Source organism: Natator depressus, chromosome 9 (assembly GCF_965152275.1).
Source record: "Natator depressus isolate rNatDep1 chromosome 9, rNatDep2.hap1, whole genome shotgun sequence".
Classification (NCBI taxonomy): Eukaryota; Metazoa; Chordata; order Testudines; family Cheloniidae; genus Natator; species Natator depressus.
In genome coordinates, this window is record NC_134242.1 from 95,696,258 (window position 1) to 95,705,086 (window position 8,829).

Genomic DNA, 8,829 nt, shown 5'->3' on the forward strand with positions numbered 1-8,829 from the left:
GGATTCTTTAAGTAGTTGATTAGTTTGTAAAGCACCGTTTCATATAGATAGTAACTGTCGGCCTGATTTTAAGAGGAATTCTGGACCACCAAAAACAAGGTCTTGTAAAAATAAACCAGCCAGGCTGTTCACAGCACATCCAAGGCACACACTATATGAGGCAAAACTTGGCAGCATGAATTATTGCAACTGAAAACTGGCTCCTTAATTGTACATTTCAGTCTTTTTGCTTTAAAATAACCCCACAATTTTGGAGCGTTTATATCATTATTCTATTATAATAATTATATTCTGTTATTTCATTATTATAGGCCCTGAAGACCCAGGCCCACTGTGCTAGATGCTGCATATACATTTACAAAAAGAAAAGGAGGACTTGTGGCACCTGAGAGACTAACCAATTTATTTGAGCATAAGCTTTCATGAGCTACAGCTCACTTCATCGGATGCTCACTTCATTGGGTATGCGTCCAATGAAGTGAGCTGTAGCTCATGAAAGCTTATGCTCAAATAAATTGGTTAGTCTCTAAGGTGCCACAAGTCCTCCTTTTCTTTTTGCGAATACAGACTAACACGGCTGCTACGCTGAAACCTGTCATATACATTTAGTAAGAGACAGTCCCCACCCCCAATAGCGTACAAGCGTACAAATACTCTGCAAGGCAAACAATGTGGGGAAAGAAATGGGGAACTGAGGCACTGAGACACAAAAGTATAACTGGGTTCAAAAAGAATTAGATATGTTCATGGAGGACAGGCTATTAGCTAAGATGGTCAGGGATACAACCCCATATTCTGGAGGTTTAGGGACACCCAACTGCCAGAAGCTGGGACTTGACAACAGAGGATTGCCCTGTTCTGTTCATTTCCTTTGAAGCATCTGGCACTAGTCACTGTCAGCAGACAGGATACTGGGCTAGATGGACCATTGGTCTGAGCCTGTATGGCTTGTCTGATGTAGGTGACATATCCAAGGTCACACACAAAGTCTGTGGCACAGCCAGGAAATGAATCCAGGTCTCCTGAGTTCCAGCCCATAGCTTAACCCACAAAAACATCCTTTCTATATATTTTCAGTTTCACTTTGTAACAACATACCAGATGGAGCTCTGTTGATACTCCAGGCACCTTTAACATTATTTAAAATAATAACATGACAAAAACAAAAACAGCAGCTAACCCTCCCTCCCCCCAGAAACTCTATCCACAAGACAACCCAATAGCTGGGTTGGGACTTTACTCACCAAATCTCCATTCTCAGAAACTATCACCAGCATCTGGCTCCAGCCTATTGGACGTATCCCTCCACTGTGAAAAAGAGATCAGCCTAATTCAGTTAAATCCAGCCCAGATCCCCTGGAACTGAAATATCAAATGAAAGTAACTGAGTAGTAGGAAGAGGTTATACCCAGAATGAATGTGGAACAAAGGTTAGGTTACAAGTTCAAAAAATAGAGGGCACTATTACTCACTGCACATGTTTATTTGCCTGTGTTTCCTACTTCTCAAGGTGCTGCCCTGGACACTGAGTGGAATAAACAGACGAATATGTACCTAGGACATAGCTGGCAAAGAGCAGTTGTTGTTTTTTTGTTGTTCAAAAAAAATTGTGAAAATTGATCATTTTTCAAAACAAAAAACTTTTGGGTTTGTGCAATTTTTTCATTTTTTGTCAAAACAGAAAATTTCAAAATAACGATATTTTTTTTCAAATTTATTAAAGCGTTTTTTTGTTTTCTCCTGTATTCCTTTTTGCCCCTGGGAGCCACAGAATGATGTCCAGGGAGTTTGCTAGGTTTGTTTGTTTTGCTTTTGCTTTTTCATTTTTTTTTCTTTTTCCACTCTGGAACTTTTCAAAACTTCCTTAAGCTTTGGGAAAGCTACAGAGTGGCAGAGTTTCAGTTTTCTTTTTGTTGTTTTATAACTTTACCAAAGTTGAGGAAACTTAAAGTTATGGAGTGGCAAGAGAAAAAATAAAACTGGAAACTGGCAAAAAACTCATTGCTCCAAACTCTACTGTGCTTTGTTCTCGCCCTCTCATCAAACACCAAAAATTTTTTAAAATCTTGAATTAAATTATGCCTTCTGTCTATGTCAGGCCCCAGGGGTCTTGAAAGTGGGTCTGTGGGGGTCGTGATAGTCATCATACAACAATCCTTCACCCGGCAGCTCACAGACAGTAGCTTGGTCTGGGGCCCATGAAGCTCAACTGGGACACAAGACCCACCCCTACACTCTCACTGGGAGAGCTCCAAGGTTTCTGATTGGGGTGCAGTCCCTATTTAAGCCAAAGGAGGCAACCAGTTGTCCGAAAAACTGGGCTTCACCCTGCCATGGAAAAATTGGCCTGATGTTACTCATGCCTGTCTTCTGGTCCTGACCTCCTGGCACCCTGATTCACCCTGACTCTTGGTAACTGCCTCCTGGCTCCTGCCCTCCAGTTCCATCTCCCAATGCTGGCCTCCTGGATCCTGACTTGCCCTGACTCTTGATCCCAGCCCTCTGGTTTGTCTCTCAAATTTAATCTTCTGGTGTTCCAACCTGGTTGGAGTCCTGGTAATTCGGCCCTTAGCCAGTGCTTGACACTAACCCTTAGGTTCATGCCCTGGTCCTGACATTCTAGAAAATGAGTTGAATTTAGGTTGTGCTTAGCTAGTTCATGTTAGCTAAGCCTTTCCTCAACTCAACCACTTTAGAGACAAAGCCCAAGAGAGTTGTAAACCTGGATCTGACTCAGGTTAAAGTGAAGCTGAGTTTGAGATTTAAACCAAAACATTAAAACAACTCGGTCATGATTCCCAAGCTCCTTTTCTCCTTCCCCTTCTAAGATCCCTTTTCCAGTTCAATCTTACACATCTCACTTACTTCTGCCCCTTAAATAAAGCATTATAATTTATAATTTTTTTGTCATCTGACTCTATAATACAAAGGTAACATCTAATTTGCAGACGTGGGTTTAACCAGGATAATGACATAGACAAAATTCATATAGTTACGGTAGCAAATTATCAGATGATGTAGGGAACTTGGGTCTGAGTTTCCCTATCAAGTTGGACCACTTAATACATTTACATAAAAAGGCAGAGAAAAAGATAGTTTGGAAGGAAGACACAGACCAAGTGCAGAAAGGGACAAAAGAAGATGCAGAAAGCATAATTTTTACGACTTAATTTTATATTCAAGTTTTTCAGCTCTTCTGGGAAGCAATGCATTTCCCTTTATTAAAGTCCTTGAGATAGCAGATACTCTACAATTCAGAATTTAACATTCTGTGTTGATGTTGACTACTCAGTTATTAAGTTGTCTTCCAGAAGTTCATCTGAACCTTCCATCTTAAGAATCTGTGGAGCAAACACGTCAATTTTCTCCTTCAAATTTCCTCCATTCCCTTGATGGCTGACAGCAACATTGCAGCTGAAATTGTTGTTGAGTGCTCTTGTTCCTTGGCACAAAAGAGAATGGGTGAGTCATTGTGGGTGAAATGTGACCTTCACTTTCCTCTTCTAGTCCAGACCCCAGAAAATACTCCACAGATCTCCATTCTTGGACCTTCTACATTCATGTGATACATGGTCTTCAAGATCGGAGTGACACCAACCAGACCCATCAGAGAAGAACAACATTATAAAAGGTTTTTCCCGCTTTTTGTTTTTCAATCCCCACAAGCTTAAAAATCAAAATGAAACCACAACTGAACACTCACAGGGTCAATACTTTGCCCGTCTCCCATTTACACCCCTTAAAAATTGGAAACACACGTGGTCCCATGCAACTTGGGGGTTTAGTTCAATTCTGCAACTTTGATATACATTGAAATTTATAAAATATCAAGAAACCCCCTTTCCAAGCACTAAGAGCATCAGATAAATACAGTGACTCCAAAAGGAATCAGCCTGTAACATATATTAATAATCCCAAAGCAGGTAGTGTAAAAATAACTCAAATTCCCCACTCTCCCTAGACATCAGCCCCAACAACAGCTGCTTTGCCAGCAGCCCTCCTGTGGAGATGAGCCTTGAAACCTAAGCTGAAGTTTGACGGATTCAGGCAAAGGCAGGAAGCTCATCCCCATGGAAGGGAGCCCTCCCAGAAAGCCGGCTGCTGGCAGCCCCCTCGCTTTTAAACCAAGAGCCTGGGCACCCAGTTGAGTACATCAGAATGTCTCGAACGTGGCAATACAGCACAGGGTAGAGGCAGTGCCTCAGGTAGGTAAGTCTCAAGTCATTTAAGGCTTTATTGGTAAATACCAGCATCTCTAACTCCCCCTGGAGCCCACAGGCAGGCAGGGTGGATCATGACGCACCCACCGAGTATGCTCATGGCGAGATGGTCCACCTGTGCAGAAGGCTGTTGCATTCCACGCTAGCTTTAGCTTGAGAACAAAAGATACATACATACGGGAAGCTCTACCCAATTGCACTTGCTGCCCAAACCCACCATCTCAGTGAGGTATTCGTAGATAGAACGAGGTGGAGCTGACTTGGAACTTAGCTGGAAAGCAGATTGCCCTAAATGTAAAGAGCAATTCATTTTGCAATACGAAGGTTCCACGTGGGTGATTGCGGTGCCCCAGGAGCTTTTATTATTAGTCTTTTTAAATGCTTTCTTGTGGAACAATTTTGTCTGGATTATCTGCCTAAAATCTTCTTATCCTGACATCTGAGGGGTGAAAAGGAAGCTGGGTAACACATAGAGACATGATATGCCTTAAAGGTTCAGACCCACATTCAGAGTGGATGCGAGCCACAAGAGCACAGGGGAGCATGAACGCCACATCTTGCCCTAGGACAGTGCAGAATGTTCTCCGCTGCCCAGCCAGCCAGCTCTACTAGCTAATGTAGGATGTTGCCCCTCCCTGTTCCCTTTGGCATGTCTGCTGCACTAGGAGAAAACTGATCCTGCTCTTGGGAGGACATAGAGATTGCAAAGCTGCCAGGGATGTACAAGGAGAGAGGACTCATTAGATTTTTCCTTTGGAAACCGGTCCTGGGGTCAGGCACAATCCGGCCTGCACCATAGCAATGAATTGGACGAAAGTTAACTTAAGTAATAGAACATAGAACTTTAACCCTTTGACTGATGACCTTTTCTAGACTGCCAATCACATTAAAACTTGGAAAGAGGTAGGGGTAGGGATGGGTGCATGTGCAAATATTAGGTCTGCGTAGATTTTAAAAGTTGAAACAGATTCACTAATGTTTTAAGACTGAATTAAGGTCAAAAGGGCAACACTGCAGTTCATAGGCACATTTGTTTTATTAATTGAGTCATAAGTTCTGGCAGTCTCCACATACATTTGAGAACATGCATCAGCTGCTTTAGATTGCCACACGAGATCTGAAAACCTGCCAATAAGTCTGTTTGCAGCTCTTAAAAGTTGTTGAATAAAAACCTGGTTTAAACTCTTGGCAATTACCTGGGGACAGGGCAGCAGGGGGAAGACAGGGAACGACATGTTTTGTTTAGATTCCAAGTGCAATAGTAACTGATGTAAGTGTGCTGCTCAAGAAAATACTGATTCGTTTCCAGATAGAAGTTTTCCAGTTCTTCTGTGTTCCTTATTACACTGTTGCCTCACGATCCTCTCGTGTTCAGAAACTTAATCTCCATCCACTGGAATAACAATGGCTGAAAGAAATGGGAAGGTCATGTTTAATTGTCATGCTTTGTTTTAAGTTTGTTGAGCAAACATGGCATTAAAATATAAAACTGAAGAACTGCAAATTATACAGCTCCAAGGTCTAGAACTTGCTATATATTCTATCCCAGACACAAGCCAGTGAAAGCGCTGCTAGACCATGCACCAGCTGTAGCAACACTTTCTTGCAAACTGCACAGGCTAGGAATGAATGCTTCACCTCACTTGAGAGCAGAGTTTTACAGTTTTCCCATGGCATGAAGTGATTGTTTCAAGCCCTGGTCATTGTATCTGAAAATCACGTCATTCTGATTGCCCCCTTGTTATTTCCCTTCACCCAGCTCAGTTCCAAGAGGATTTTAATAGCTGTATTCTCATAAAACTATGATGCTAAAAACCTGAGCTGGCTGAATACTGCAGAATCAGTCTGTGCAAATATCTGTTCCAAGCCTGATTGGCTCAGACCACACATGTGGACTGTTCAAAACCATTCAGCTGTTTCTCCCTTACCTCATTTGGGGAATTGAGGTTTGTTTGGGTACCATGATGCTGCTAGGAGCACACAGAGTCTGATTTGGAAAATAACTGAGGTGCCCAAGTTTTGAAACTGGACCTCCAGAATTCAATTCTCTGCACTTCCACTGTGCCTTAGTGTTAATAAACCCAGTATGTAAATTCCTGAATTCTGATTTGCTAGTGTCCTGGACACATACCATCCATATGTAACACACAACTGGCTAAATCAACTTACCATTTCCATTCAGATGATTGTTTTTTATTCAGTGACATCTCTTAAATGTTTTTGTTCTACATCTCTGTGATTTAGGTTGCAATATCTTCAAGGGCAGGGATATTGTTTTTCCATGTATTTGTCAAGTGCCATTTACCTAATGATGCTCTCTATCTAGATAGATATTTTATGTACTTATATGGCCCCTTCACTGTATGTAATAGGTTGTACCTCAAGCATGCGCCCTTGGGATGAGGGCCACCTCTCTCATTCAAGATGTCCTTCCCCGGATGTTGAAGTCACTGCAGAGCCAGTTTGGAATTCAGCATGTGGTCCTCTGGCTGGATGGCTTATGGAAGTCACCCCCTTCTGGAGTGCAAAACAATCCAATGAAAAAGGGAAACAAAAGAAGCCTGCAGCTCTCAAAACAGCCCACTCACCCCACAGTTCCCTGCAAAGCAAAGCAAAGCAAGGGTTACACCTCTGTGAAAGGAGCCCAGGCCCCTAACCCACAGAGTGCCTGGAATAGCCAGGCTGAGTGCCCTGGGATCTTAAAATGAAAACCAAGCAAAGATGGTCCCTCTGCTTCTCCAGAGGCTCTTCAGCAGCCTTCCTGCTAAGCAGCTCCCTGTTCTGTAGGGCTAGGGAGCTCTGCTCATCTCAGTGTGCCAACCTAGACTGGGCCTTAGATCCTCCCTTTAAAGGACCTGTCCCTCTCCAGACTTGATTGCAGCTGCTTGTGCCCAGAGGAGGAGCTCTTTAACTCCTTCCTGACCCAGGATCTGCCCCACCACAGTATCAGAGCACCTCACAGTCTTTAATGTATTTATCCTGGCTACACCCTTGTGAAGTAGGGCGTCATACAGATGTGGAAGTGAGGCACAGAGATGCTAAGTAATCCAGCATCATCCAGGAAGCCTCTGACAGAGCAGGGACTTGAACCAGGGTCTTCCACACCTCTGAGGCTGGTGCCCTAACCACTAGACCATCCTTCCTCTCTAAATAACTCTAACAACAACAATGAGAAGTTTGAGCATGGGAAGTGTCAGTCTACCAACTGCCCTATAACTTGAGCGTGCTTCTGGTTAGCACTATAACACAGGTTACATAAACTCAGATGTCAAGATGTTTATTTAGACTCCCTTGTAAACAGGACTCACCTGCCAGCTATCTTAATTATAGTTGCAGAACACTTTGCAAGATAAGAAGGGGTACCTGATTTGCTGTATCGCTGCTATCCCACTTAGCTTTGTGAGCGGTTCCTCAACCCCATAGCACCCCAGGGGGCATGTCTGATAAAATATGCCTGCTAAGACGGATGGGATTAATCAACATCTTTCAATCTTTTCTTTATGATCTCAGTATGTAATCATGCTACTGAGGTGGATTTGATCATTGTCAAACCTTTTTCACCCACATGTAGAAAGCATATAAGATTAAATGGACTATATAAACCAGATCCTCAGCTGGCATGCAGCAGTGTATTTCCATTGAAGGACCAGTAGCCATCAACAGAGTCACAAGGGATAAACCTCACAGTCATCAGTGATAGCCATCCTCCAGACCCAGTCAGCTTTTAGCTGAGCATTTCCTATCTAAGATACTTACACAGGTGCTTTTTCACATCACTCAGAAAGCTTCCTAGTATGGGAGTGTTCTGCAGGCTGCACCTCAGAGATGCTTTCATTTAACATTTTCTTTATCAACTCTTGTATCATCAATAGCAACCCGAATTGTCCACCATGGTTATTCTGAAAACTGACACAAATTTGCAAAATATTCCAGTGTTGCCAAAGCTGCATTTTTCACAGAAAAAAGTTTCAGCCAGAAATTTCACCCAGCACTAGTTTGGTGTTTTTATCTTGCTTCCATTGAGGATGTTCCAAGCTGCACTGTTATACCACCACCTGGTGCACACGACATCAAGCTCTGAACCTGGGTTGTGACAGGAAAGCAAAGGGGAGAGAAAAGAACAACTATTTGCATTCAAAATTTATTTGGACGGCTGGATCTCGAGCTGATATAAATCAACACAGCTCCTTTGACTTCAATGGGGATACAGTAGTTTACAGTGGCTGAGGATCTTTGGCCCATCATTTATAATGCTGTGCATACTGTACATGCTTTTCATGTTTTGGGAACTTAAGTTTTCCACTTTATAACTTTAAAAATAGAAAGTGTGCTGGCTTTAAGGTAACACAGAACATTACAGAACCAACTCACTTTGCCATTGGTTGTGAAACCACCGTAAAAGCACTAAGTGCATTGAGCGAGGAGGACAACCCCAGAGGGTTGTTCCCTTGCAATAAAGAACAGTGCGCTGGGATGCTTGAAGAACACACTGGGCCAAATGCTATTTTGAAAATAAACAGGAACCTGATGTTATTCATCTAAATTGATGATGGGTTTATATGTTTGGTGATTCCAGTCTAATTACATGTATTTACAAAACTTTCAAGCA

The 8,829-nt window shown here is 42.6% G+C and overlaps 1 long non-coding RNA gene across 1 annotated transcript; it reads right to left on the reverse strand.

Moving 5' to 3' along the window:
- Positions 1-3,166: 3,166 nt before the first annotated feature.
- On the reverse strand, positions 3,167-8,041 carry LOC141993652 (uncharacterized). The gene is made up of 4 exons (XR_012640920.1): positions 7,977-8,041; positions 6,600-6,737; positions 5,417-5,628; positions 3,167-3,442 (listed from the first exon to the last, which is right to left on the reverse strand). It is a non-coding gene; the product is annotated as an uncharacterized LOC141993652 (long non-coding RNA).
- Between the last annotated feature and the right edge of the window lie 788 nt (positions 8,042-8,829).